At 45.2% G+C, this 21352-nt stretch overlaps 1 pseudogene; it reads left to right on the top strand.

Moving 5' to 3' along the window:
• The first annotated feature begins 19898 nt into the window (after positions 1–19898).
• LOC112114750 lies at positions 19899–20832 on the top strand (annotated as a pseudogene).
• Positions 20833–21352: the final 520 nt, after the last annotated feature.

The raw sequence follows: 21352 nt of genomic DNA, 5'->3' as shown, positions 1-21352 counted from the left end.
CTCCCAGACAATTCCCTCAGGTCTGTGAGCAGTGGGAAGAGTAGAAAATTGACTCTGGAGAACTACAGCTTGAGAGCCTCCGCGGGACAGAAGAAAATATTCACCGATAACAGGAGCTCAGATTGTCAGGGCAAACTGAGTCTTGCAGACTGTTCAACCTAGCAATTGACACTGGGTTTATTTTTTGTGTGTAGTGTACTGCCATCTGCACTATGTGTGGGAATGCTGCCACCATACACGGGACCAAAAACCATTTTCAATTGATCGTAGCAGAGTACCGCTGCATACTGTCCAGGCAGTTGTAATATACAGTGCATTAGCTCTGAAAAATTAATGCCACTCTGTGAAGGCCAAATGAAGTGGTCCTTAACTGATGCAAACCTAAGGGTGTGGAAAAGGTTTTCTTCTTCCAGGCTTCTGGTATCAAAGCTATTTGCCAGTATCCCTTTGTGAAGTCGAAAGTGGATATCTATCTGGCAGCTCACAACTATTCTAATATTTCATCTACTCTCTGCATCAGATAAACATCAAATGTCAATACTGTGTTGACTTTTCAGAAATTGATGCAGAAACGGGTTGTGATATCCCGGGTTAGAACTAACACAATGGAACTTCTCCACTCACTGTATGATTCCTTGACTACTCCCAGGGCCAAAATGACCTGGAGTTCATCTCACATGATATCCCACATTTTACAAGGGAACAGCCAGGGAGTTTCCCTGATCTGATGCATTGGGGTTATGTCAGTATGGCGGTATTTTAGGTAGGTGTGCCTGTTGCGTTGCACTCCATATTCTTTATTGAAATATGCTTATGAATATGAATATGACAAAACTGGAATATGTTTTATGCAAAATACCTCATGTAAGGTATCATTGAAAAAGTTATCTTCTGAATGTGTTCTTCCTATTTGTATGCATTAATCATTCTTATATTTGAAGTGAGAAATATGAAGTATAAATCTAAGGTTCTATTGTAATTATGCTAAGTGAGGGCCATTAAGGATCCTGATGATTCTTATGCAAGAAACAATTGGCTATGAATGGATTTGTTTTCCCGTAAGTCTGTGGGACCCCTGTGAGGAGGAGGGGCGTTGGTGATCCCTTTTAAAGGCACGTGTCGGTGTCACTTGATGCTGGAATCCATCTTGGATTTTATATTTTTTCACAAGGTGGGGGGAAAGTTTAAACAAAGAGACAAAGATTCCCACCTTTTAGGCAAGTCTATATAAGAGTTTGAGGCAGGACAAAGAGGGAGTCAGTGGGGATACCCCTGCTTACCAGTTTCTTAGTGTATTAAGCTTAGCTTTGCATGTTTGTTTATTTTGCTTAGTAACTTCCTTTGTTCTGTCTGTTACCGCTTATGATTACTTAAATCCTATATTTTATACTTAATAAAATCACTTTTGTTTATTAATAAACCCAGGGCAAGTAATTGTTACATTGGAGGGGGGCAAACAGTCTGTGTATATCTCTCTTTACTTCGAGAAAGAGGGCGAACAATATGAACTTATACTGTATAAAACTTTATACAGTGTCAGACGGATTTATCTGGGGTTCAGGTCCCATTGGGGCTGTGTAGTTGGGTGCTGAGGCAAATCCCTTTTAACTGAGCCTTCCTCCATCTCTGGGTCTGTGCTGGAGGAGGCCTGGAGGGTCTGACTCAGCAAGACAGAGGCAAGGGATGTCCAGGCTGGCAGAGAGGTTAGGCTCAGTGGTATCTCAGCATATCAAGTGTCAGTCCCAAGGGGGTCCCCCCGAGGGAACCCATCACAGTGGTGTAGATGACAGGATATGTGCCCAGCTGATTGCTTTGAGACACTAGTGGTGATTTAAAGTGAGTTTTAAGTGTGGTGGCTGGAGAACAGACAAAGTGGTTACTGGTTGGTAACCGGTGGCCTCAGACTTTGACAAACCTTTCCTAGTAACCACAGATGCATCCGAGTGTGGTGTGGGAGCAGTCTTAATGCAGGAAAGACTGATCAAGAATTCCATCCTGTCGTGTTTCTCAGCAAAAAACTGTCTAAGAGGGAAAGCCACTGGTCAATCACAAAAAAAGAAATGTTACGCCGTTGTGTGTGCTCTGAAAAAGCTACGCCGATATGTTTGGGGACGGCGTTTCCACCTGCAAACTGTCCATTACTGCGCTGAAGTGGCTTCATACCGTCAAGGAAAATAACAAAAAACTTCTTTGGTGGAGTTTAGCTCTCCAAGATTTTGATTTTGAAATACAACATATTTCAGGGGCTTTTAAGAAAGCTGCTGATGCACTCTCCTGTGAAAGTTTCCCAGAATCAACTGGTTAAAATCATCCTTAAAATGTGGAAAATATTGTTAGTTTTATATAATCAGTAGTATGGCAGGAGGTGCATGTGTCACTCTGTTTTCTCCTAGAGCTCCAGGGAAAAAAATCACAGTCATATAAGGGTAGCATAAAATCCCACCTGGGCAGCTTTACCTGTAAGGGGTTAAGAAGCTGAAATAACCTGGTCGGCACCTGATGAAAAGGACCAATAAGGAAAGAAGATACTTTTAAAGCTGGGGGGGGGAGGTAGGTTTTGTTTGTGATCTCTTTGTTTCTTCCCTCTCTGGGTAGAGAGAAAAGCCAACCAGGAACAACATCTCCTGAAAAACTACCTGGAATAATCCATCTAAGAATTACAGAAATTGTAAGGGAGGCAAGGAAATGCATTAGGTTATCTTTTGTTTTAGCTTGTGAATTTTCCTATTTTACAGAGGTAGTTTTATTCCTGTTTTTGTAATTGTGAAGCTGAGCCAGAAGGGAATCCTCTGTGTTTTAAATCTTTTTATTTACCCTGTAAAGTTACCTTCCGACCTGATTTTTCAGGTGTGATTCTTTTACTTTTTCTTTATCAATAAATTTCTTCTTTTAAGAACCTGATTGATTTTCATTGTCCTAAAAACCAAAGGGTTTGGTCTGTGCTCACATTGTTAACCAATTGGTTGGTTTATTATTCTCAAGCCTCCCCAGGAAAGGGGGTGAAGGGGCTTGGGGGACTATTTGGGGGGAATAGGGACTCCAAGTGTCCCTTTCCTGAATTTTTGTGTAAATCACTTGGTGGTGGCAGCAATACCATCCAAGGACAAGGAAGAAATTTGTGCCTTGGGGAAGTTTTTAACCTAAGCTGGTAGAATATAAGTTTAGGGGGTCTTTCATGTGGGTTCTCACATCTGTTCACAAGATTTCAGAATATTTATACATTAGTAATACAATGACATGCCTTGAGGCCCCTATTATGCATGTATCAGCAATTTCAACACAATTCTTATCAGGAAGGACGTGGGGTGAAGCTGCCCTTTCTGTGGCACCCAAAACCCCCCTCCCCTCCTGCCTTGGTTAAGCTAAGGCTGCTGCATGGCCACTTTACAGCCTGCTGACTTGGCTGCTTTTAGCAATAAGCAATAGTGGTTTCAGGCACTTTACTGGTTTGCCAAAATCTCCCCATACAAGGGAATACATTTAGTTTGAGCCTCTATTATGATGTTTTTAAATTATTTGCATGGATCTTGCAGGCACTTCACTGTTAACTAGCTTCCTCATTCTTATGTAGTTCCTAAATGTTACTACAGTGAGCTTTGATGGTATTTCCCTTCCTACAAGGATGTTAAATTGAATTACATTGTTATCACTATTACCAAGTGCTTCAGCTATTCACCTCTTGGACCAGATTCTGTGTTCCATTTAGGACTAAATCAAGAATTGCCTCTCCCCTTCTGGGTTCCAGGACTAGCTGCTCCAGGAAGCAGTTGTGAGGGGTTTGGTCACAGAGACCCCCTTAGGACTGTCACCTGACATGCTGGAATTACCTCTGAGCCCATTTTCCCTGCCAGCTTGGGATTTCCAGAACCCTGCCTTGTTCAGCCAGACATGCTAGCCTCCTGCAACACAGGTCTGGTCCATGCCCCCAAAGCTGCAGATTTTAACCAAACCCTGTTCAGCAGGTCACCTATCTCCAGCACCCAGACACCCAGTTCCCAATGGGGTCCAAACCCCAAATAAATCTGTTTTACTCTGTATAAAGCTTATACAGGGTTAATTCATAAATTGTCCAGCCTCTATAACACTGATAGAGAGATATGCAGAGCTGTTTGCTCCCCCCAGGTATTAATCACTTACTCTGGGTTAATTAATAAACAAAAGTGATTTTATTAACTATAAAAAGTAGGACTTAAGTGGTTCCAAGTAATAGCAGACAGAACAAAGTGAATTACCAAGCAAAATAAAATAAAACACGCGAGCGTAAGCCTAATACAGTAAGAAACTAAATGCAGGTAAATCTCACCCTTTGAGATGTTCCAAGCCTCTTTTACAGATTAGATTTCCTCCTAGTCTGGGTCCAGCAATCACTCACACCCCTGTAGTTATTGTCCTTTGTTCCAGTTTCGTTCAGGAATCTCTTTGGGGTGGAGAAGGTATCTTTTGTGCCAGCTGAAGACAAAATGGAGAGGTTTTCCAGGGCTTTATATAGTCTTTCTCTTGGGGGTGGAAACCCCTCTCTCCCCCCATGTAGAATCACAGCCACAAGATGGAGTTTTGGAGTCAGATGGGCAAGTCACATGTCCATGCATGACTTAGTTCTCTATAGGGACATTCCCAGGAAAGCTCAGATGTGGATTGGCATCTATCAAGACCCATTGTTAGCCAAGTACGTCCATTTACTTGAATAACCCCTTCACACTATGTTGACCAAATCGTCCTTAGGTGCTTTCTACAGCAAACACTTTAAATACAAGCATAGAGCCAGTGCTCATAACTTCAGATATAAAAATGATACACGCATATGAATAGGATGAATACATGCAGTAGAACATAACCTTTGCAAAGATATGTTACATGGCATATCTCACATAAAACATATTCCAGTTATGTCTTATTTATGCATATTTATGCATATTTCTATAAAGCATTATGGGGTGCAACATCACAGAGGCTTTGGAGCAAATTGAGAAATTAAACAGTAATAAGTCACCAGAGACAGATGGAATTTACCCAAGAGTTCTGAAGGAACTCAAATATCAAATTGCAGAACTACTAACCATGGTATGTAACCTATCACTTAAATCAGCCTCTGTAGCAGATGACTGGCAGAGAGCTAATGTGATGCTGATTTTAAAAAAGGCTCCAGAGGTGATTCTGGTACATGCAGGCAAGGGTGATCCAATGAATATAGTGTACTTGGACTTTCAGAAACGCTCTGACAAGGTCTCTCACCAAAGGCTCTTAAGCAAAGTAAGCAGTCATGGGATAAGAGGGAAGGTCCTCTCATGGATTGGTAACTGGTTAAAAGATAAGAAACAAAGGGTAGGTATAAATGGTCAGTTTTCAGAATCGAGAGAGGCAAATAGCAGGGTACCCCAGGGGTCTGTACTGGGAACAGTGCTGTTCAACATAGTCATAAATGATCTGGAAAAAGAGGTAATCAGTGAGGTTGAAAATTTCCAGTCAAGACAAAGTCCCAAGCAGGTTACAAAGGGATCTCACAAAACTGGGTGAGTGGGCAATAAAATGGCAGATGAAAGTCAGTGTTGACAAATTAAAAGAAATGAACATTGGAAAACATAATTCCAGCTATACATACAAAATGATGGGGTATAAATTAGCTGTTATCAATCAAGAAAGAGATCTTGGAGTCACTACTAATAGTTCTTTGGAAACATCCTCTTAATGTGCTGCAGCGGTCAAAAACCAAACACACAAAAACCAAAAACCAAACAGAATGTTAGGAACCATAAAGAAAGGGATAGATAATAAGACAGAAAATATCATATTGCCTCTATATAAATCCATTGTACGGCCACATACTGAATACCGTGTGCAGTTCTGGTTGCCACATCTCAAATATATGTATTGCGATTGGAAAAGGTACAGAGGAGGGAAACAAAAATGATTAGGGATATGGAACAGCTTCACATGAGGGGAGATTTAAAAGACTGGGACTGTCCAGCTTGGAAGGGAGGGACATGATATAAGCCTATAAAATCATGAGTGGTGTGGAGAAAGTGAATCAGGAAGTTTTATTTACCCCTTCACAAGAACCAGGGGTCACCCAATGAAGTTAATAGGCAGCAGCTTTTAAAACAAATAAAAGGAAGTATTTCTTCACACAATGTGTAGCCAGCCTGTAGAACTCATTGTCAGGTGATGTTGTGACAGCCAAAAGTATAACTGATTCAAAAAAAAAAGAATCAGATAAGTTCATGGAGGATAGGTCCATCAGTGGCTAGTACCCAAGATGGTCAGGGATGAAGCCCCATGCTCTGGGTGTCTCTAAAACCCTGCCAGAAATTCTGTTCATTCCCTCTGAAGCATCTGCATCGTCCACTGTCAGAAGACAGGACACTGGGCTAGATGGACCATTGGTCTGACCCAATATGGCCGTTCTTTTGTTCTCTAATTGCTCCACTGATGGATGGACTGCTGCAGACAAGCCTTTTCCAGGGGATCGCTCTGCTATAGGGCTGGTATAGCTACCCCAGCAGACGTCCAGGAGCTGCTCAATGTGGGAGGCTGATGGGGGTGAGTGCTGCCACCTAGGGGTGTGATCCTGTAGCACGAAGGACAGAGGCTCATGGTTTGAACCAGAGCTGGGCTGAAAAACAGACAGTCCCCTCCACCACTACCACCACCCCGCCCCTGAAACATTTTGACAAAAACTAAAATGTTTACTTTTCATCCATTTTGGGGGGTGAGTTTTCATAGAAAATGGATTATTTTTCTCTGAAATATCAGTTGCAATGATGCTGCCTGGATCCCCAACAGAAACTGGAGGATTTTCATCTGCCTCTTCCTCGTAACATAAATGAAGGTTGCATTGATGGAGTCTCTGGCTGCACTCTGGGTATGGAAAGGTCGAAACCTCCCGACCAGTCTATGGCTGGGGTATTGTGCCCATCAGCTACTCTAAGCAGCCTTCCCATCTCTGTGCAGCCCCCTGTACAAGGCCCATTCAGCAGATCCTGTGGGCAGTGGCTACTGTGACAGGCCCTGATAGCACATCACTGATGGGCCTGTGCTAGCAGGGAGCTGGAGAGGTTCCTAGAGCAGTTGTGGAGGCCCAGAGATTGTGGGTGGATGGGGCTAGATACCAATGGATCATTGTGATCTGCGCATAACTTTGGGAATCCCTGGATCTTGTGGCCCTCTGTGTATTCCTCAGGGAGAATTGTAGGACTGAAAGAGACCTTGAGAGATTATCTAATCCAGTCTCCTGTGCTCGCGGCTGGACTAAATATTATCTAGACCATACCTGGCAGGTGTTTCTCTAACCTGCTCTTAAAAATCTCCAGTGATGGAGATTCCACAACCTCCAGTGCTTAGCTGACCTGACAGTTAGGAAGTTTTTCCCCTACTGAGTTAGAGCTGGAGCACACTAAACTAAGCAGCTGAGGTTCCCTGATGGCCAAGTGGCCCCAAGGGAATGTGCAGGCATGCTTCATAAACACAGTTGCCTCCATATCTGAACAGATACTGCCTGCTGCCCGTGCAACCTCTCCAATGACTCCTTGTCCTTTAGGATGAAGACCTCTGGTGTCAGCGGCTCCCCTTCTAGCAGGAATTGGGTACGTTGTCAGGTTTCACTATCTTTAAAATGTGCAGTGAAGGGGGAAAGGCTGTAAGCTGTTTCCATGTGCAGATGCTCTATGCTGCGGCAGAGGACTCAGCTGTGCTGTCCGAGTCACTCAGTGATGGGGCTGGCGGGCAGGCAGCGCTAGGTAGCTTGGGAACCCCTCCTCTACATCTGCCCATGCTCCACAGTGGGCTGTCCAAACTACACAGAAATCTGACACTCGAAGCAAGCTTGGAGTGTTAGAACCTCAATGTCCTGAGTCAGGATTTCTGAATGGGTCCCATTTTTAGAGGTGTTGTGTGCTCTGGGCCCGATCCTGGCAGGGGTTGAGCCAGAGGAGACCCCACAGAATATCAGTGACTAGTTCCCAAATTGCCTCAGGTTTATTTGCTTCTGGAAATGTAATCAGCAAATGCATTTTCAAAGGTTTTATTCTCTGGCTCGATTGTGAAGGCAGGAATTCGGAGCTGTGTTGCTCTGTGTTAACAGATCCGATAGGGTTTATTTCTGTTTCCTGACTGGCTGACAGCTCCGGCCTTTCTGCCCTGTAGAGACCCATCAGAGTTACGGGGCAGGAGGCATTGCTGCCCCCTGTCTGGTCTCCGAGTGCCACATGTCAGGACTCTCATGAGGTGGAATCTCACCATTCTCCAACCCTCAGACTGGGCCCTGGGCTACAGCACACTGCGGGTTGACTGTACCTGTCCAGCAAGTCCGAGTGTGTTCGGCACCTGTGGTTCTTCCCTCTGGGAGTCTGGGAGTAGTGGTGAGACGAGTGACCAGCCAGCCGCCTTGAACCAAAACACTGTTTAATCTGAACAGGAGGAATAAAGCATAACATGGGAGAATAAGAGGGTTTTCAAACAACAGGCTTGACTCCAAGCCCTTCCCCTCTGATAGAGACCCAGGCAGGCTGAGGGCCTTAAGTCTTCCCAGCAGTGTCTGTGCCTGTCAGTCTGAAGAGCTTCTCAGCAACAGCTGCCCACCTCTGGACAGACTCCCAGCGCTGGCAAAACAAGCTGTGTAACATGGCTGGAGCCCAGAAATAGGCTCTTCCCAGCTTGTAGCTCTGGTGTTGTCTCTCAACCTATCTGAAGTGCCTCCTACTGAGAGATGGCTTTTGTTGATCTGTGGCTTCCCTTTCTAATTGTTTTCCAGCAGCCTGCTGTTAAACTAAGAAGACCCATACTGGTTTCACCCAATATAGCATAAATACCCCAATAGTTATCCCAATATAGCTCTACAGCAAACAGCCCAAGAATTGAATTTAACATACACATTCATTATGGCAGATCAGCTCCATGTCTGTCCCAATACCATTCCCGGGTACTACAGCTTCTATGAATACCGGACATTGGCAGTCAGAGAGCAGTAGATGACTTTAATGTGGGAAATGATGTTCCACATGACTCTGGTTTTGAAATCCACTTCCCGCAAACCCTCATCGTGGCTGAGTAACAGATGCCGGGGTTACTATGTACTATGTACTAGACCAGTGATTTTCAACCTGTGGTCCGTGGACGACTGGGGGTCTGCAGACTTATGTGTGACATTTCCAAAGGTATTCACACCTCCATTTGAAATGTATTAGGGCTCCGCAAATGGAAAAAAAGGTTCAAAACCACTGTATTAGGCCTGGTCTACACTAGGCGTTTATGTCGACTTTAGCGCCGTTACATCGACTTAACCCTGCACCCGTCCACACCACGAGGCCATTTAGTTCGACATAGAGCTCTCTTTAAATCGATTTCTGTAATCCTCCCCAACGAGAGGAGTAGCGCTAAATTCGACATGGCCATGTCGAATTAGGCTAGATGTGGATGGAAATCGACGCTAATAGCTCCGGGAGCTATCCCACAGTGCAACACTCTGTTGACGCTCTGGACAGCAGTCCGAGCTCGGATGCTCTGACCAGCCACACCCCGGGAAAATTTGAATTCCTTTTCCTGTCTGGGCAGTTGGAATCTCATTTCCTGCGTGGCGAGCTCAGCAGCACTGGCAACGATGCAGAGCTCTCCAGCAGTGATGGCCGTGCAATCCCAGACTAGAAAGAGGGCCCCAGCATGGACTGATCGGGAAGTCTTGGATCTCATCGCTGTGTGGGGAGATGAGTCCGTGCTTGCCGAGCTGCGCTTCAAAAGACGGAATGCAAAGATCTACGAGAAGATCTCTAAAGCCATGGCAGAGAGAGGATACAGCCGGGATGCAACGCAGTTCCGCGTGAAAATCAAGGAGCTGAGACAAGGCTACCAGAAGACCAAAGAGGCAAACGGACGCTCCGGAGCCCAGCCCCACACATCCTGTTTCTACGAGGCACTGCATTCCATTCTAGGTGCGGCCGCCACCACTACCCCACCAGTGACCGTGGACTCTGAGGATGGGATATTGTCCGCGGCCGGTTCCTCCAACATGTTAGCTGACGGGGAAGATGAGGAAGGAGATGAAGAGGACGATGCAGTCGACAGCGCTTACCACGCTGATTTCCCCGACAGCCAGGAGCTCTTCATCACCCTCACAGAGATCCCCTACCAACCGTCCCCCGCCGTTACCCCAGACACAGATTCAGGGGAAGGATCAAGCAGTAAGTGTTTTAAATATCTTAACATTTATTTATAACAGAACTTACATATTTTAAATATTAACAATAGCTAAAGTGCTTTCAAGTATGTAAACTTTTATTTATAACAGAACAGGAAGATTTGAAATATTAACAATGGGTAAAGTGCTTCTAAACATGTAAACAGGAAAGTGCAACAAAATGGGAATCTGAACAAAGGGTATCATGATTATTGTGTCTTTGGCCGCTTCAATGTATAGTCCGAACCATTTTAAGAAAATTCAACAATGTCTGCTGCATGATTACACTGCCCAAGACGCTCCACTCTTTTGTCCCTCCAAGGGCACCTAACCCAAAAGCTGGTCGATGTGTCCGGGGATAGAGGCGAGATCACCCGGGGAGAACTCCTCATAGGCCTCCTGCAGGTGTCTTTCCAGCCTAATTATCAGGTTCTTTGGCAGGGAGAGCTTATTAGGCCCCCCGTGGTAAGACACGTTTCCCTGCCACAACGCCAGCAGGTATTCGGGGATCATGGCCTTGCAGAGCATAGCAGCAAATGGCCCCGGTTTCTGCAGGCTGTCCCGGAGCATCCTCTCCTTCTGGCTCTCCGAGACCCTCAGGAGGGTGATGTCTGGCATGACGCCCTGCTTTGAATTAGGTAGGGGAAAGTTAGTATTGGGACTGCTTGCCCGTTCCTTTACAGAACTGCAACCGCCGGTTTACAGCCACGCGGTTTACAGCCGCGAGGGGCTGGGACAGGGGCAGAGTTCATGCTTGCAGGATTGCTGCAAGCAGAGACTCGCATTGCTTTCTATGTGAAAGGAGGCCAGTGCCACTCTTAAAGTTTTAAGCAGCCACAAGTCTACGGCTTACCATGTTTGCCAGCTAGACAAAGTCCGGTGTCCTGCCCCGCTCCTCAGCTCACCACAGCAAGACCGCAGGCACTGTAGGCGAGGGCTGAAAATTCGACCTTCTCCTCAGTGCGCATGTGATAGGTGCTCTGCATGGTCTTGTTCACAGAGAAAGACTATGTTCTCTGTTCACAGATACATTGATCTGTCTCAGGAATTCACTCCCTTTTTCCAATTCCCACAGCCACATCTGCCCAGAGGCTAGCGCACATTAGGAGGAGGAAGAAGAGGACACGGGAAGACATGTTTGCTGAACTAATGGGATGCTCCCGAGCACAGGCAGCCCAGCAGACACAGTGGAGGGAGAACTTGTCCCAAATGCACCGGGCAAACATGGAACGGGAGGAGAGGTGGCGACAGGAGGACCAGCAGGCGACTCAAACGCTGCTTGGACTAATGAGGGAGCAAACGGACACGCTCCGGCGCCTTGTGGATGTTCTGCAGGACCGGAGGCAGGAGGACAGAGCCCCGCTGCAGTCTCTCTCTAACCGCCCTGCCCCGCCACCAAGTCCCATACCCCCCTCACCCAAAGTCCAAACACGGAGGGGCGGCAGGGGCCGTGAAAACTTTCACTCCACCCCAGCGGACAGCTATAGCACTAGAAGGCTCTCATTCCCCAAAATCTGAAAAGTCCTTTCCTACCCGCCTCACACAAGACCCCGTCCAAGTTTCACCCCCCCGTTCCATGTGTGGTTGTTAATAAAAAATACGTTTCTGTTCATTACTGTTTCCATCCTCTTCTTTTGGAGGAGAGTCTGTCTGAAGGGGGGGGAAGGGGCTTGGTAATTAGACAGGACAGTCACCTTTAGCAGGGGGCAGGCCCAGCAGCAGGGCACATACACAGTGCAGTGACTAGTTACCCTGGTCAGTCTGGGAGGTGGCTTTCATGTTCTGTGGGGGGGGGGCGGGGTTGCTCTGTGACTTTGTGGCGGGGGAGGGCAGTTTAGAAGCATCATTAGCATCACAACACTAAACCCAGGTCTAAAACATTCCCGCAAAAACAGTAATGAAGACAACGGTGTTCATTAGCAAAACAGAACAGATTTTATTTTTTGGGAAGGGGGTAACTGGGTAAAGAAACAGGGGCAAGTTCAGCCTCTGTGTCCACAAACTTAAAAGTCACTGGGTACCCTGCTCAGTCTTGAAACTGGCTTTCAAAGCCTCCCGGATGCACAGCGCGTCCCGCTGGGATCTTCTAATCGCCCGGCTGTCTGGCTGGGCGTAATCAGCAGCCAGGCTATTTGCCTCAACCTCCCACCCCGCCATAAAGGTCTCCCCCTTTCTCTCACAGAGATTGTGGAGCACACAGCAAGCTGCTATAACGATGGGGATATTGGTTTCGCTGAGATCACAGCGAGTCAGTAAGCTTCTCCATCTCCCCTTGAGACGGCCAAAAGCACACTCCACCACCATTCTGCACTTGCTCAGCCGGTAGTTGAAGAGTTCTTTTTCATTGTCCAGGGCGCCAGTATAGGGCTTCATGAGCCAGGGCATTAGCGGGTAGGATGGGTCCCCGAGGATCACTGTAGGCATCTCCACGATGGTCGCAGCGGGATCCATGCTCGCGGTGCTGTGGCGTCCGCGCTGTCACTGACCAGAAAAGTGTGCGAACTGATTTCCCGCCGGCGCTTTCAAGGAGGGAGGGAGGGCGGGAGTGACGATTGGATGACGACAGTTACCCAAAAGCACCCTCGAGACATTTTTTCCCCCAGAAGGCATTGCGAGCTCGACCCAGAATTCCAATGGGCAGTGGGGACTGCGGGAACTGTGGGATAGCTACCACAGTGCACTGCTTCCAATGTCGACGCTTTCCCCGTTAGTGTGGACTGACAAAGTCGAATTACTGTCCTTAGTGTGGACACACACGTTCGACTTTCTAATATCGATTGCACTTATTCAATTTAACTAAAATCGAACTACTCTCGTAGTGTAGACATACCCTTAGAGAGTGAGAGCCCAGGGAATGACGATTTTCTGTATAGACCCCAATGCCTGTTTCCACTCTGGATACAGGCTGCAGACTGACAGAACACAACCTGAGGAGAACCAGTCAGCTATTAACCCAGGGACAGAGGAGCTACTAGACTTGTGTTTGTTTACAAGCGATTGACTGAGAGCTGAGATGCTGGGATCTTTTCAGGTTCTGAAGAAGTCCAGATGACAGACGCTACATTGTAAGTCCCACGATAACCAGAGAAATCATCTCTGAAAGAAGATCGAAGGGGAAAGAATGGATTGACGTGTGTACTAAAGAATAGATGTGTAAATGTTATGACTTTTGCTTTAGAAAGTATTTGAGAAGTACTTCACATACTGTTTGCAATGAGTTTGTGCTATTAACTCTGTGTTCAGTGAACAGTTGTATGATACTGTCTCCTGGTAATTGACCAGAAGTTGTTTCTAACACTTACATTCAGGGTTGTGCACACAATCCCTCTGCAATACCTGTGCAAGACTTTCCGAAAAGTCCTGAGAGACCAGAGACACTGGTCTGTGTTTCAGCAAAGAAGGGGAGCGTAATAGCGGGTGTATGTAATTTACACCCATCACCTGTTACATGAGCATGGCTGAAATCATCCACAGACCCTTGAATGGGGAGAGGATGAGGGTCCTGTGAGGATGAAGAGAAGCCTGTAGGTTGATCGAACTCTGGATTCAGTCAACACTGGCCAGGCAAAGCACTTCAGCTTCTCTTGGAGGGATTCTTGGGGGTTAGAATGTACCACCAGGAGCATTTGGTAAGGGAAAGTTAATGGAGTGCTGTTCTAATCGAATTTACACATGTAAATCTGGAGTGACATAGTTGAAGTCACTGTTATTGAATTCAGAACCTGGCCCTAAGAATTTATCCCATGTGCTGGAAAGAGGCAGTGGCATAATTTAGACTCTCAGGAGTGGAGAATATAAAGAATATACGTAATGAGGCAATGAAACATTTATAAATAGCTTCAGTGCAGGATAGATAAATATAATGACTGTTTTCACCATGCACTTGCCATGTGTTTACACATGTCATCATAGAATGGACCACACTCATTAGTGGAGGGCCAGAAAGGGTTTCTGTGTGAAAGTCACTGTAGCGGGGTGATTACCCTGCTCCTGCCTTGAAGGGCTTAAAACAGCCCTTGGAGAGGGTTGTGGCAAGGGAAAAGTTGGGCTGATTGGGGAAACTGCCGCAGCTGGGCCACACCCCAATCATGCCACAGCTGGCCTGTATAAAAAGGTTGTGAGGCAGAGGCCCAGGAGGTCTCTCTCCAGGCTGGGAGAGAGCAGAGCAGGGCGTGGCTGCCTGCAGAAAGAGTACTGTGAGTGGAGCAGGGCTGGGGAAAGGCAGAAGAGCTGGGGAGGCTCCAGCCTGGAAAGCCCCAGGCTGCGGCCTAGCAGCGGGCCCACGGGTACTGGGGGTTGCAGAGGGCAGCCCAGGGGTAGACAGAGGCAGCAGGTCCAAACCCAACCTTGCCGGTGACGAGTGGCTTATACTGCAGTCTGCCCTAGGGCACGGGGACTAGTGAGTGACTGGCAGTAGCCTATGACTGAGGCGAGGTGGGGCTAGAGGGTGGGGATTCCCTGAGTGGGGAGAACCACAGAAACTGTGGGGGTACTGCCTGGGGGCAGCACCCAGAGAAAGGGTCATCCGGGGTCCAGGGAGGGACACAGGGGCCAAGCGGTAGCGGAACACCGACCTGCAGAGGGCGCTCCGATGGCTGGAGAAGAGTTAATTCCCAACGACCAGCAGGAGGCACCACAGGGGTGAGTCCCGCACGTTTACAGTCACAATTGTAAAATCATACAGTGCTGAAGTAGTCTGTGGAACTCCCAGCCACAAGATATCAATGGGGCCAAGAGCTTAGCAGGATTCAAAGAGGGACTGGATGTTTATATGGGTAACCAGGAAATCCAATTATACTAATGAGGATTGTGACTGGTTGGATCACAGAATCCCCCTTGGGGCTGCCAACTGATGTGCCAAGACTACTTCTGCCCTTACTTTCCCTGCCAGCTCGGGACTCCAGAGCCCTGCCTTGTTGTGCCAGACATGCTTGCCAGCCACAAACACAGACCCTGGTCTGAACCACGTCCCCTAACAGCTGTAGGCTTAAGTGAAAGCAGCTTAAGAAGGGTTCCTGTCTTTAACACTCAGATGCCCAACTCCCTATGGGGTCCAAACCCCAAATAAATCCATTTTACCCTGTATAAAACTTATACAAGGTAAATTCATAAATTGTTCACCCTCTATAACACTGACAGAGAGAGATGCACAGCTGTTTGCCCCCCACCCCAGGTATGTATGTATGTATGTATATATTAATACATATTCTGGGTTAATTAATAAGTAAGAAGTGATTTTATTAAATACAGAAAGTAGGATTTAAGTGGTTCCAAGTAGTAACAGACAGAACAAAGTGAATTACCAAGCAAAATAAAATAGAACACACAAGTCTCTGCCTAATACAGCAAGAAAACTGAATACAGATAAAACCTCACCCTCAGAGGTGTTCTAGTAAGCTTCCTTTTATAGACTAGTCTCCTTCTACTCTGGGTCCAGCAATCACTCACACCCCCTGTAGTTACTGTCCTTTGTTCCAGTTTCTTTCAGGTATCCTTGGGTGTGGAGAGGCTATCTCATGAGCTAGCTGAAGACCAAATAGAGGGGTCTCCCAGGGGTTTATATAGACTTTCTCTTGTGGGTGGATACCCCCCTCCCCCTGTGTAGAATTCCAGCTACAAGATGGAGTTTTGGAGTCACATGGGCAAGTCACATGTCCATGAATGACTCAGAACTTACCGGTAGCAGCCATGGTTCACACGCTACCTTGAACGTCCTCATATAGACTTCTTATGTGGATTGGAGCCTTCCAAGATCCATTGTCCGTTGGGCACTTAACTTGCAAATTCCTTTCTAAAGAAGCTGACCAAATGCCTTACTAAGGTTATTTAAAATCAAACGAGTATACAGCCAATATTCATAACTTCAAATACAACCATAACATGTGCATACAAATAGGATGAATATATTCAGTAGATCATAACCTTTACATCGATATGTTGCATGGCATATGTAGCATAAAACATATTAAAGTTATGTCATATATACATTCATAACCATATTTCCATAAAGCCTTATGGGGTGCACCATCACAAGGATTTTCTTTTAAAGTCTTGGAAGGGCTCTAAACCCTCCTAATTGACACACAAAATGTGTCTAACTAGTGGGTGTCAGGGGGAAACATTCCCTGGGGGCAGGTTATCTCATAGCTGCCCATTTCAGGGGTTCTTCCACCTTCCTTTGAAGCATCTGGACCTGGCCATTGGATACTGGGTTAGATGGACTACAGGTCTAATCCACTCTGGCAATGCCTATCTTCCTACTGGTCATGTAAATCCAAGAGTATGTTTTCCCTCATCTTCTTTAAGCTCTTGGGAGTCTCTAGACTTGCACTGGGAGCAGAAAGATGTCTTCTTAATAGGGCTGTCGATTAATCACAGTTCATTCATGCAATTAACTAACAAAAAATTAATCATGATTTAAAAAATGTATCATGATTAATCGCAGTTTTAATCGCACTGTTAAACAATAGAATACCAACTGAAATATATTAAATATTTTCAGGTGTTTTTCTACATTTTCAAATACATTGATTTCAATTACGACTCAGAATACAATGTATACAGTGTTCACTTTATATTATTTTTATTTTTACTGTGAATATTTGCACTGTAAATATGATAAAATAAATAGTATTTTTCAATTCACCTCATACAAGTACTGTAATGTAATGTCTTTACCATGAAAGTGCAACTTACAAATGTAGATTTTTTTTTTGTTACTTACCTGCACTCAAAAACAAAACAATGTAAAACTTCAGAGCCTACAAGTCCACTCAGTCCTACTTGTTCAGGCAATTGCTAAGATGAACAATTTTGTTTACATTTACGGGAGATACTGCTGTCTGCTTCTTATTTACAATGTCACCTGAGAGTGAGAACAGGTGTTCGCATGTGTCATAACTATAAACGGAAGGGTAACAACCCTCCTGTGTACAATACTATAAAATCCCTCCTGGCCAGAGACACCAAAATCCTTTTACCTGTAAAGGGTTAAGAAGCTCAGGTAACCTGGCTGACACCTGACCCAAAGGACCAATAAGGGAACAAGATACTTTCAAATCTTGGGGAGGGGGAAGGCTTTTGTTTGTGTGCTCTTTGTTTTGGGTGTTGTTCACTCTTGGGACTAAGAGGGACCAGACATCAATCCATGCTCTCCAAATCTTTCTGAACAAGTCTCTCATATTTCAAACTTGTAAGTAACAGCCAGGCAAGGCATGTTAGTTTTATCTTTGTTTTCTCAACTTGTAAATGTTCCTTTTGCTAGAGGGAGGTTTATCATTGTTTTGCTGTACTTTGAACCTAAGGCTAGAGGGGGTTCCTCTGGGCTCTTTGAATCTGATTACCCTGTAAAGTTGTTTTTCCATCCTGATTTTACAGAGATGATTTTTACCTTTTTCTTTTATTAAAATTCTTCTTTTAAGAACCTGATTGATTTTTCATTGTTTTAAGATCCAAGGGTTTTGGATCTGTGTTCAACAGGACTAATTGGTGAGGGTATACTCTCAAGCCTACCCAGGAAAAGGGGTGTAAGGACTTGGAGGGGAAGGAATTAGTCTCAAATCTGTCCAGGAAAAGGGGGGTTAGAGACTTGGGAAATCTTTGGGGAAAGGCAGAGTTCCAAGTGGCTCTCCCCTAAGATTTGGAACACGCTTGGTGGTGGCAGCTTACTGTTAACCTAAGCTGGTAAATAAGCTTAGGGGGCTTTCATGCAGGTCCCCACATCTGTATCCTAGAGTACAGAGTGGGGAAGGAACCTTGACAGCATGGCACTTTGTAGCTGGCATTGTAAGGTATTTACATACCAGATATGCTAAACATTTGTATGCCCCTTCATCCTTTGACCACCATTCCAGAGGATATTCGTCCATGCTGATGACACTCATTAAAAAAATGTGTTAATTACATTTTTGACTTAACTGCTTGGGGGAGAATAGTATGTCTCCTGTTCTGTGTTTCCCACATTCTGCCATATATTTCATGTTATCGCACTTTCACTGCAGATTTGACAAAATGCAAAGAAGGTACCAACGTGAGCTTTCTAAGGATAGCTACAGAACTCACCCCAAGGTTTAAGAGTCTTCTTTTGGAAGAAGTGCCTTCCAAAATCTGAGAGGGACAAGGTGTGGAGCATGCTTCCAGAAGTCTTAAAAGAGCAACACTCAGATGCGGAAACTACAAAACCTGAACCACCAAAAAAGAAAATCAACCGTCTGCTGGTGGCATCTGATTCTGACATAAACAGACAGTTAAGAGTCAATGCCTCTTTTACTTGTAAAGGGTTAAGATGTTCACCTAGCCTAGCTGACACCTGACCAGAGGAACCAAGGGGGGAACAAGATGTTTCAAAAGGAAGGAGGGAAGTTCCCTTTGTCTTAGGTCAGTTTCAGTGTGGCCGGAGTGGAAAAGATCAAGGAATCAGCCTCTTATCAGAGTAGTGAGTATTCGAAAAGGAGTAAATAGGTTTATGTTTATTTTCTTTTGTAACTTTTCTTGTGCATTAGGGGAATAATCAAATTGGGATTTTTTTTGTGTAACTAAGGGTTTTGCCCAGGGGAACATCCTCTGTGTTTTGAATTTGTTGTCTGTGAGATCAGCTTGTAAGCTATCTCCCAGAAGTTTTTCTTTTACCTTTCTTTTCTTTAATTAAAAGCCTTCTTTTTAAGACCATGATTGATTTTTCCTTGTGTTAAGATCCAAGGGGGTTGGATCTGGACTCACCAGAAATTGGTGGGGGAAAGGAGGGGGGATGGTTAATTTCTCCTTGTTTTAAGATCCAAGGGTTTGGATCGATGTTCACCAGGGAATTGGTGGAGAAGTCTCTCAAGGCTACCCAGGGAAGGGTTATAGTACTTGGGAGGGAAAGATTTTGGGGGAGAAGACCGTGTTTTCCAAATGACTCAAATATTTGGGTGGTGGCAGCATACCGATCTAAGCTGTTAGTTAAGCTTAGGGTTTCTCATGCAGGTCCCCACATCTGTACCCTAATGTTCAGAGTGGGGGTGAAACCTATGACAGATTCAGATGATGAAAATGAACATGTGTCGGTCCACACTGCTTTCGATCATTATCGAGCAGAACCAATCAGCAGCAGGGACGCATGTCCTCTGGAATGGTGGTTGAAGCATGAAGGGATATATGAATCTTTAGCGAATCTGGCATGAAAATATCTTGCAACGCCAGCTACAAGAGTTCCATGAGAACGCATGTTCTCACTTTCAGGTGACATTGTAAACAAGAAACGGTCAGCAATATCGCCTGCAAATGTCAACAAACTTGTTTGTCTGAGCGATTGGCTGAACAAGAAGTAGAACTGAGTTCTACAGTTTTACAGTATTATATTTTTGAATGTGGTTATTTTTGTACATTATTCTACATGTGTAAGTTCAATTTTCATGATAAAGAGATTGCATTACAGTACTTGTATGAGATGAATTGAAAAATACTATTTCTTTTGTTTATTACAGCATAAATATTTGTAATAAAAATAGTGAGCACTTTACACTTTGTGTTCTGTGTTGTAATTGAAATCAATATATTTGAAAATGTAGAAAACATCATTTTTTTAAATAAATGATATTCTATTAGTTTTTAACAGTGCGACTAATCACACTATTAATTGTGATTAATTTTTTTAATTGCTTGACAGCCCTACTTATTAAATATCATCTAGTCTCCTGTTCTTTTTCCTTTTAGGAAGGAAAGTTCAAAACTCCTCGGACCTGCTCAGTACATTATGTCAGCTGTCAATGACACCAAACTCAAATTTGCAGTGTTCCTTCTCACTGGGATACCTGGGCAGGAAGACGTCCATCTCTGGATCTCTATCCCCTTCTGCTTAATGTATGTTATTTCGATAGTAGGAAATTCAATCATTCTGTTCATTATAAAAACAGATCCAAGCCTACATGAGCCCATGTACATTTTCCTTTCCATGTTGGCCGTCACAGACCTTGGCTTATCGATATCCACCATGCCGACGACACTGGGTATGTTCTTATTTAACTCAAGGGAGATCAGCCACAGTGCCTGTTTTGCCCAACTGTTCTTCATCCACTCGTTTTCATTCACTGAATCCTCCATGCTGTTGTTGATGGCCTATAACCGCTTCGTCGCGATCTGTAACCCGTTGAGATATGCTTCCATCTTAACCCCGTCAAGAATAGCCAAGATGGGACTGGTGTCTGTGCTAAGAGGGGTGGCTGTAGTATTCCCACTCCCCTTTCTCCTGAAACACTACCAATACTGTCAAGCCAATGTCCTCTCCCATTCCTACTGCATAAACCAGGAGGTCATGAATCTGGCTTGTTCGGATATCACAATCAACTACATGTATGGCTTGTTTGTTACAATCTCCACAGTGGGGTTGGACTCGCTGCTCATCCTCCTCTTACGTGATGATCCTCAAAACAGTGCTGAGCATTGCGTCTCACACAGAGCGCCTCAGGGCTCTGAGCACCTGTATATCCCACATCTGCGCTTTCTTGCTCTTCTACATGCCAATGCTTGGCTTGTCTGTCACACACAGATTTGTGAAGAGCTCTTCTCCCTTGCTTGTGATTCTCATTGGTTACGTCTACCTAGTGATCTCACCCGTGATGAACCCAATTGTGTACAGCGTGAAAAGCAAACACCTTCGTGCGAGGATAATCAGGGTGTTTGTCAAGTGAAGGGTCAGCTCACCACCCGGGTCCAGTGCTGGTGACATGGGAGATGAAAAATATGAGCCAGCTATTACATCCTGGACCCTTAAATCAAGACAACATGAGCTATTGATCGCCACTATGTAGAGAAAGGTTCTGACGGAATCTAAGGCCTGGAGCAGTGGGAGAGGGGCTGGTGAGGGAGGACTATGAACTGGGGGAAGGAGACCAAGGGTGGCAGAGCCTGTGTTATAGAAAAGACTGAATATATGTGACCCCACAAAGGGGGCTTTTGTTTTAAGTATCCCAGACTGAGAGTAAGTCATTGCAAGGACCTTAGAGGGAAGGGCATGGTGGCTGCAGGGCTACCTCAGGCCACAAGGGGGCACTCTGAGGCAGTCCCCATCGGCAGTGACTTGGCCAGAGTGCGCTGTGCTCTTGGAAGCCTGTCTAACTTAGCTTGTAGTGATATGTGAGATAGATGAGTGTAGACATGTGACAGCTGCCTGTTATTTTAAAACCATTTTCTCTAATGCTTTGTGCTGTT

The sequence above is a fragment of the Terrapene carolina genome, unplaced genomic scaffold (assembly GCF_002925995.2).
Source record: "Terrapene carolina triunguis isolate 2854851 unplaced genomic scaffold, T_m_triunguis-2.0 Scaffold511, whole genome shotgun sequence".
In the NCBI taxonomy this organism is placed as follows: domain Eukaryota; kingdom Metazoa; phylum Chordata; order Testudines; family Emydidae; genus Terrapene; species Terrapene triunguis.
The sequence above is the reverse complement of the archived record's forward strand: the minus strand, read 5'-3'. Positions and strand labels throughout refer to the sequence as shown.